Here is a 10,031-nt window from a genome sequence, read left to right on the forward strand (position 1 = left end):
GCGGTGTGAAGTTATAATTGCCCTGATTTATAATTGAAGAATCACAAGGTGTTGTGGTTTATAATAGTATAACAATCCCCTATTACCTGGACATGCACAATGCTACGGTTGGAGTTACAACTTGGAGTTACTCGGCACAGTCGGATGGGACAAGTTCTAAAGCTGCTTTTATGGAGAGCTGAAACAGACTGGTAGAATGTTTGTACTACAAAGCACTGAGGGACAACTGTCCCCTCTGACTCGCCCTCCTCCAGGGGACAAATGTGAGTGTGTTTTCGGCATTAAGCAGGATGCTCCCACCTGTTGTTTTCTCACTCCACATTTAGCGTTTCAATAATAGAGTTTGATTGACAATTGTGTGTGCAAACTAACAGATTTTACCTTGCTTAGTATATTTTGAATCTAGAACCTGATAACGGTGATGGACTAATTATAAAGTAATGATTTAGGCTAAGGAGAAGTATAGTGGTATCGTATATTATATGATTTCCTCCATTACACTGATTAGATGTGATATTTAAGGTCAATAAATCCCTTCTTTTGTCATTTTGTTTGGTTATACAAAGTGGGGTTCAAACCTGTTGAAACTCATGGGGCATTGTGTGTTTTTGTCACGTCAGAAAATACTCAATTATTTTCTCTCAGCAAAAAAATCTCAGTGAGCATTTAATTTTTCCATTGCATTTTCAGTTAGAAACTTGCATGTTCCTCTTTTTTCCTTTTTGTGGCCAACTTTCCATCTCTCGCACCTCCTTCAACGGCACTCTTGTCTTTCATTTGCACAGCTGCTGTGAGGCCGGACCATCTGCAAGGCGCACACACACACTGACCGGCTTTTTTTTTTTACTTCCCTGAGACACACTCTGTGGTTTTATGTGCCATGCAAATAAAGAGATGTAATGCACCGACCCAGATACTGTATAAAGAAAATCAACAGTCACAGTTTGCGTATTTTCTAGAACTGGAATGAAAAGTTAAAGCTTTGTTTTGGTGCAGCTGGAACATTTGGCTTGTAGCTGTGGGTCTCCCTCTGCGCCTCTCTCCTGACTATATGAGAGAGAAGTGAACCCAGACAGTTATTGGATCACTGGTTTTTCTATACACATGCAGGCTCCTCCGGCCACACAATTGTGTGATTCAGGTGGCCTGTCAGTCTCGTGAAAGGTCTTCACAGGCCCATGTTGATGTGGGGCTGATGTATATAGTGGAGGGGGAAACGAAGACAGCTCAACCCAAGTGGAACGTTTGGATTGTTCTGAGCTGCCAGAAGGGCCTCTGTCACACTGGATCCAGTGTGCCAAGTTTATCCTCCCGGAGGGCTCTACCTTACTCTGTTTGTTCAGCTAATTTTGGAGGCTTGGTTGGTTAATCTGCTTTATGGCTGCACTTTATGGTCACATTTTAAATCCCATCAAGCAGGTTACACTTCATATTCCCTGTGACAACTTTGACACGTGGGCAATGACGCAGCGTAGGAGGCATGATCTGTTGAAAAAAACGAGCGTCTCACCTGTTAGACCGTTTCTCCTCGGGAGCGAGAGGTGACATCTCCTGCAGAAGAAAACACAGTGTTTACTTTCAATTTGTCTCAGCTGAGGATGAGAAAATGCCCAGACAGAAATAATACATCTGCATGCCCTGATGTGTGTTACACAAAGATAAAAGACAACAAAATCAAAGCCAGAGCTTCGCTCAATAAGCCGCTGTCTACTAAACGAGCTCAGGATCCACACTGCGGGACTGATGAGCACTGAAGCAAACAGTTAATTGATCCAGGTGGATGCTAAGGATGAATTCAGCACATGAAAGGAACTCCCAGACCGCCTGTTAGGCTTGATGGGTGGAGAAAGACCTCTTTCTTCCCATGTTTCCTTCTGACCGTCTTGCATTGCATGACCCAGCAGTTTGTATATGCTACCGACTCTAAAACAAGTCAGAGAGCGGCTCCGCTACAAGGGTGTATATCGAGTAAAAACAAGGCCCGTATATTTCTCCTGCTGACAATTGGTCGCTTGTTCTGGTACAATAGAGGAAAAAAGAGGTAATTTCTACATGGACTGCGGAGAGAAAGTGTTTTAAGTTTTGCACCAACATTAAGACTTAAATGTAGTGATTAAAACTTAGCGACAGAAAATGTAGAGAGTGAGGTGAAGGAGACTGAGAAAGAAAGAACTGGGGGGAAGGGAGAAGGAACGGGGGAGAGGGAAAAAAAGGGGGGGGGGGGGGGTGAGGGATTGGGTTTCCTCTGACTGTGTGTCTGGGCAGCTCCACATGTTCCTCATTACGGTCCTCACACTGTGGGACCAGCTCCACACCGGGATGCTTGTTTTTGTTATTAGGCCCAACGTGCTGTGGTCTGGTGAAAGCCCGAAAAACGGGGCCCGTCCGGGATCATCTCCTCAGCTCGCTGTCCTCGAAGCGAGGAAAAAACAACTGCAGTGACCTCACATATCTACACCGCAACGTGGTCAACACACAGTACTCCATGCAAACCGACCAGTAATGGGATTTTACACACAAGTGTATATTCACGTTTCTATAGCATGTAAATACAGCGCTGCTTAGTTGCAAAACCCTGACTCCTCTGTTCTCTTTGCCCGAAAACAGGAGCTGTAAACCTTAAACAATTCAGTTTTTCTGGAACTGCAATGTTTACAAAACAATAAGAAAAAGTACAGTTGCAGGAAATTGTTGATGTGTCACGCTTCTGATTTTTGTTCAATTTCATGCCCATCTAGATCCGTCAACCGAGACATGTATCATGTTTCTTCTGGGGCCCGATAACATCAGAGATTGGGATCAGAAGTAGCACGCGCCCTCTGCAGCCTCCGCAAGCACCACACGGTTGCAATATAAGAGACAAGCTTATTGAATTTTGAACAGGAACCAGAGCAAATTGACTTTTTTTTTTTCTTCTGAGGGCCCCTGTCTGAAATGAAGTGGCCTGTAGCACAGCTGAGACAGAGAGGGAGAGGGAGATGGAGAGAGAGATGCAGAAGGCAAGTATGTCTGGTTCAGTCCTCTCGCTGTTAGAAGGGGATCTGTTATCTCAGCGGAGATAAGGGAAACTGTGGTGTGAGTGTATACGGGGCAGCGCTGATAGCATCTCAACTCAAGGATCCCACTTACGGCACCCTGATTGATAGCTGACAGCACACACAGGGGGGCCTTTGGTGTGTTTTTGTAGGTACCCCTCAATAGGTATCCATGCAGGCATCTGTTTGCTGAGATCCTTTGGATCTTTGCCTCCAAGTAAACAGGAATTATAACACTTGCATGTCATAAGAGTAGAAAGCCTGCTAGTCGGGGGCCCTGCACTGCCTGAAATCTTTACTTCTGAGTATGTAAACAAAAGGAGGATAGATTTTCGTTAATTAATTTTAATATAAAGTCGTTTTTTTCTCTTTCTAACTCAATCTGAGTTTTCTGTTTGTTGCTTTGGTCATCACCACACTGCACCAAACTCCTCTTCTTACTCCCTCGTTTCCCTCAGAACAAATGTTGACGCAGCGTCAAGCCCTGTGCTCATGAATAGACAGTCAACTGACAGGTAACCCTAGCTGCAGGGTCGCGGGGTCGTCCCGGCCTGATGAGGGATGATGGGTAAAATAAATGGAGAGCAGCACACAGAGGGACCTCTGATGTCCTCAGCCTAAAGGGAGAGAGTTCAGGGCCGTTTGACCTCTGACCCAAACCCTGCATATGTGTTTGTGAGTGTGTGTTTCGAGAGTTAAACCTCTCCCCAATCTTGAATTCTCCAATGTTTTTTTTTTTTTTTTTTTTTTTTTTTTTTTTTTAACCTGGCTTATTTGTTTTTCAAACTAATAAATCAATTAGCAAAAACAGTTCAAAGTATGGCTTCACTGAGCCGCCTGTGAAGCTTATTTCAATGCATAACTTTGTTTGAACTCGTCTTTCTGTCCTCATGACGACTCCCACGCTTCTAGTCACCTGAGCCATGTGGTTAGAAACAGGCAACAAATTGCTTTGTAATGACCTACGACAACTCTCTTTGCTCCCAGAAAACCGAAATGTTAGTCATACCTCTAATCCGCGCCCTCCAGCTGAAGAATTAACACTCAATAATTTCATCTCAACAATTTTTTTTTAACTTTCAATTTGTGCCTAGGTCCAAAAAAATGTTTCTGCAATGCAGAAAATATACTTAATTCTATTTTAGATTGTATTTTGTTTTTTAAATGTCCTGAAAAATCTCCTTAAAAGACTGCTAGCCAAATGCTAATGGAATGCTAAAACTCAAAGTGAGACGTTTTGTTCCTATCACCAAGACAACCCCAAGAATCCTGCACTAGTTTGGCGGTTTACGTTTTTTCTCATTCATTTCAATAGATGTGAACAGATCTTCATGACATGCAAGGATTCATGGAAATAATGTTTAGTTTGGATTTTAAAATCCCTTCTCAAATCTTTAGCCCGATACGTGGAGTTGTAAAAGCTGGTTTAGGTTTTTCCGCCGTGTGCTCTCAACCGGTTGCCCTTTACACCTGCCGGCTCGAGGCTTAATGGTGATAGAGCCTGTCCTTCAGTTAGTCTGCAACAGTTGGTATTGTTTCTGTCCTGGCCCACCCAGACAACTGCCCTGAACCAGGAATAGACGAAGAGACAATAACTGAGGAGTGTATACATTTAGCCATTCTGATCTACCAAAGTTTCGCCAAGGAGGCATTCGGAGAATGTCACCTGCTGCTTGGGCTGATTTAGAGCACTGAAACATGGAGGAGCATGGCAATGGTGTCCACTTCTACCAATCAAGTTTAAATGAGTCACTGCAATGTCCTGAGCACAGATCTGTGAGGTGGAGAAAAGTCCACATGAAGTTCTGGGACATTGATATGCCTGTTTTTTTTTCTCCCCTTCAGCTTTTCAGCAGATGTTTCTCACATTTAGGTTTAAAGAAAAAGCCGGTCCTTATATGCTTGTACGGGATCATGCATGTCACACTCTATAGATTAAAACAACCCATCAGCTGCTACGCTTGTGTTGATGAGTCGCTACCATTGACACTCCAGTATGTTAGTGAATTATTATATCAGATCTTAAGACAATCATTTTTAGTGGCATTGTACAAAGTAAAAGTCACAATCAAAGCCGGTGTTATATCAACATCATTTCATCTTCACAAAAAAATCTTAATTAGCATCTTCAGACGTGTCTGAATCCGAGGATGTTGTGAGTAAACCCAGAGAGGAGAAAAAAAAGAAACTTACCTTGGATCAGTGTGTTTGTGGTATATGCTGTATTGTGAATTGGAGCACTGCTCTAACTGGAGTTTGAATGAGCGGACGGCGTTAACCCTCGTTCCCTCTACAACTTCAGCTGGCCAACTAAGGGCTCGGGCAGCTACAGGGACAGATAGCCATTGGAAGCAAGGCACATGACAACAGCTGTCTGTTTCAAGAATCGGCACTTTGATTAGAGTAGGATGGTAGTGAGCGATGTGGCCTAATTCCCACATATGTGGGTAGGGCACTTCTGAGAAGAGAGAAAGGGGGGAAAAAAAACCTCAATGGAAAAAAGATTGAAGCACAATCGCATGCACGCATATTCAGAAACATGCACAGTTGCAAACACACCCACATTTATACTACACTTATGCTGCTTATATTCCCAGATATGCATAGGCTTGCAACCATGTGTCACACTTGGAAAGCTGCCCGTATTCTCTAAAAGTCCATCAAACACACAGACAGAAGGATATGAGTGCAGCCGACCATTGGCCCCAGTGTAAGCTGAGCATGTGTCCGACGTGAATGAGCCCTCTGTCTGTTATTGTGGTCGATAACTCTGCTGCCCCAGCCCCACCCTCACTTTATCTGTGTCTCGCCTTTTTAAAGTAATTATTTATGTGTGTTTTTGGCTTCATTTTCTGTTGTCCAAACACGCTGTTTATGCTTGGTAGCAATCGCCGAAAAACACCACGGATCCACAGCGTCCCTTACATCCAACGTCTTTCATGTGGCGTCACTGTTAAAGCACGATATGAGCAGAATTCGCAAACAAGAGGGATCATGCCCCGTAATGGGTGTTTGGTTATCAGTTGGCGGCCGCAAATGGCCGAGGAGATGTGAATGTGATTAACCTTGCCAGACTGACTCAGCGCACTAGCTCGGGGATATAAGCATGCGTTCCCGGTGATTTGTAGATGTGGAGTAGTCAGCCACAAGGCCTCGGGCTGAGCGAGGGAGGGAGGGAGGGAGGGAGAGAGAGCAAAACAACAGTACTTAATTCAAGTCTGACAAATATTCTGCAGGAAATACACACAGACTGCTCCATCAAATCTTTCAGACCCCCTGGTTCTTCCACAGTTGTAAATTGCAACTTGTAAACGCTAGAGCTCCACATTAACAAAGCTGAAAGAAGGAAAAAAGCATTGTCTGTTTTTAGTTTACTTTAAGCAGTAACGCACCATACTGTTTCTGTCTTGCCCAGACAGCATAGAAAATGCATCTTTGCAGGCTCCCGGGGAAATGCGCCTCGGAACAGATGTGAATTTCCAATAAAAGTGATTCTTAATCCTGCATGCATTTCTTTTTAAAGTTGCGAAATTGTAAAATACCTCATAGGCTGAATATGATTCATCCCACATTGTTCTCTCCTCACTCCCAGAGTTTGTTCTGTCCTTTTAGGCATGCAGCTGTTCGTGCAGACAGCTGCATCGGACATTCATTGCAGCCAAGAGGCAATTAAAAAATCAAGTCAATGTTGTGTTTCAGTTGATCCATTGTTATTTCTACTTATAATCCCCTCTCTCATGCCTCCCCACTCATTTACGTACATGCACACACACACACCACCTCTTCCTCAGTAACGCACACACGCCCCTGCTCTGAGTGATGATGGCGGGGTGGTATGGAGATTCGCCATTTTTCTAAAGACAAAAAGCCTCAAATCGGAGTGACACGGCACTGATGGATTTGAAGTATTGTTGAGGCCGGAGCGGAGAGGAGCCATGTAATCTCCAAGACTTACTGGTCCACAAATTTTTTCCATATCTTCTTCTGTGGAGGTATGCGGCCACACAAAGTCTGCCTGGCGTCACAGTGGCATTCAGCGGGGAGTTAAATCGAGCTGAGGCCGTGCCTCGTGCCACGAGCACCGAAGCATTCTTACAGCACCGCGCACACGTAAACACACGCATTCATACAAGCGTTTGCATGCCCAGTTGTGCTCTCTTCCAAACAGACACACACACACACACACTGTCCATGCCTCCAGTTGTTCCCTCCTTTCACGGCACACAGCAGGTGTGAGTGTGATAAAGCTGGGCTGGGTGGGGGCGGCTGGCTGATCTGCAGTCCTAAGAACAGCTTTTCCATTGTTTTCTAACATGCGTCTACTCTTTTTGGAATCGATTTGGAAAATTGAATGGGACCGAGCCACTGGCCAAGCACTTTGGCTACCAAGCACAGACTCATTTATGATACAGGATATAATTAGATTCACCATATTTGAAGAGATTCATATCATATCTGACGGTTGTGGTTTATTATATTCATTTATGTGGCATTTTGCGCATAGCAAACTGAGTAATCCCTCTCCTCACACACCAGCCAACATGGTGCCAAACTGGCTTGGGGATCAAAGAGAGTGATGGCCCTCGGGTGAAGGGACAAGCTCTGTCGGTAGGAGATTCAGCAAATCAAATGCTTCCTGAAGCTGCCGCCGTGCTCTGTAGGTGAAGCGGAGGCTGAGAGGATGGGGTGATGGGAGGACACTCACTAACTGACTTGGAATCAGAAGTCGAGCTGGAAAGCAGATTCCAATATCGGACGCGAGTAGCAGTAGAAATCTTATACCGGGGATCGGCCAAGTTATTGTTGCGATTCAAATGCTGGAATTGAAACTGATCCAAAGAGAGACAATATTCCGTATAATATGACCATAATGTGAAAACTTTCCAATAGTTTCACTGAGAAAAGTTTTTTTATTTACAATATGAAATGCTGAACAAGCAATTATTTTCCTACTCTCTATAGCCAAACAAACATCTCAGGTGCTGCCAGCTCTGGTTGCTGCAATTGTCATTTTTTTGGAAGCAGAACGAGATCAGATTTTATTTCCACAACTTTAAGCGAAATTTGCCAAGATTATCATTCATCCATGGTTCAAAATGTATTTCGCTTTTCAGGAGAACTATCAGACTTTTGGCCAGACCTCTCTTTTTATGTTCACAGCATATTAAACTAATGATGTTCCAATGAAGTACCCTTCAACTGTTGATGAATGGTAGATTCAAGGCCAAACAACTCCCTGCCTTACTTTCTCTTTACTTTGCACAGAACTGAAATGGTATTTTAATATGCTGTTGTTGTTTTCTCCTCTGTTGGTTTATCCGTCTCTCCGTGCATTATTCCCGGCAGATGCCGTCACTTTGTCAGTGCAGAGCATAATTGTCCCCCAACCAAAGAGATGATCCACATGATTTATTTCTGATGGCTGGTGCACAGACAGACCATTATATTCGTTGAATGGCAGGCTTTAACCAGCGGTGGACTCACTGTTTCCACAAAAATACTGACTTTTTAAAAAAAAATGCACTCATCTTATAGACGGGAAGTATGGATCATATGGAGTGGTGATTTCGGACTTCCTCTGGAGTCTTGTCTAATGATTACTGGGGATAAAGGGGGCCATCATCTTTCCTGCCCCCCCCCCCTCGCTTCCCCCCCATACCCAAGCACTTCCTGTTTGCCACATGTGTGCTGCAGCATCCAGACGTCCATAGTATACTTTCTTCTCTCAGTCCGGGAGGAATGGTTGAGTGAGAGAGCTGCCAATCACAGTGTTACAGGCTGGGACGGACTTATCTTAAATATTTAGAAATCAAACGATTTAAAATGTGGTTCTATATATCAAATCAAACACTCCTCATCTTCATCTTTCTCCTGCTCCTCTTCCTCCAGCTCCAGACAGGAGTATTACAGAGTAATAGCAGTCGGCTAGGAGCGCTGTCGTAATTGCCTGGGCTCATGTGCTGTGGAAAGCCAGGGCAGGGGCCAGCGGCATCAAAGCCTGACTGATCATTCCTCAGCCTCCCTCCACTGAAAGGGGGGACAGGGGAAAAGAAGGGGGGAGGGGGGAACACAAATACAGATGGACAAACAAACCAGGGGAAGTCAAAACTGAAGCAGATGTGGTGATAGCAGTAGATGGACAGATAGACAGACGGACGGACGGGAACAGAAGAGCCTCGCCCGAACAGATTCGCTTCGACCTCCCACACCTGTTAATATTTAACAAACAATGTCAGGATGAAAAGCAAAAAAAAGGCAGGGGAAGAAAAACAAAAAAAAGTGATGTTGATGGTGACATCATGGATTATTAAGGTGGGGGTGGGTCTAATAAGGGCCTTGCTTGGCCTGGTCGGTAAAGAGGGCAGGAAACTGAGGCAGAAGCAATTTGAGAAGCTGAGGCCTCAGTCTGCAGCTGTGCACTCAGTTTTCCTCTCCCAGCTACACAGCTGCAGGATTGACAATGCTGCAAGTATTTGCCCATGACCTCTCCTCTACTTCAGAATCCAGTGCAGGTTTATTTGACACATATGTTACAAAAGAATACACAAAAGAATCTCTAATCAAGCTTATTTTTTTTTTTTTAGAGTTGAGAGGGAAGAAATGCCGTCGAAGCCTTTCGAAAAGCTATGCTCGGCATCTTTCTTTTTTTTCCACAGCAGTTTGAGTCAGCGGAGCAGCTTACTTCTTATTCATGTCACGTGTTTTTTCCATGGAGACATTATAACATGAGCTAGCGCTAGTTCGGAAAACACGCAGTCATCCCAGCGGATGCTGTCCAGAGCACACAGATGAGTACGGTAAAACAATGAGGTGAGGATTCATAAGGACGCTGTTGAATGACGCCGCTGCGCCACACACCGCGATCACAGTCACACACAGACAAAGAGATGTCTGCAGATTGCGATGCTCTACTTTTGAACTACTAGTGTGTGTGTGTGTGTGTGTGTGTGTGTGTGTGTGTGTGTGTGTGTGTGTGTGTGTGTGTGTGTGTGTGTG

At 44.4% G+C, this 10,031-nt stretch overlaps 1 long non-coding RNA gene across 1 annotated transcript in view; it reads left to right on the plus strand.

Moving 5' to 3' along the window:
• The window catches only part of LOC116392553 (uncharacterized), a 32,630-nt gene that overhangs the window by 9,146 nt on the left and 13,453 nt on the right, over nt 1-10,031 (plus strand). The gene's annotated exons all lie outside the window — the stretch shown is intronic.

The sequence above is a fragment of the Anarrhichthys ocellatus genome, unplaced genomic scaffold (genome assembly GCF_004355925.1).
Source record: "Anarrhichthys ocellatus isolate YVR2014 unplaced genomic scaffold, GSC_Weel_1.0 scaffold30, whole genome shotgun sequence".
Classification (NCBI taxonomy): Eukaryota; Metazoa; Chordata; class Actinopteri; order Perciformes; family Anarhichadidae; genus Anarrhichthys; species Anarrhichthys ocellatus.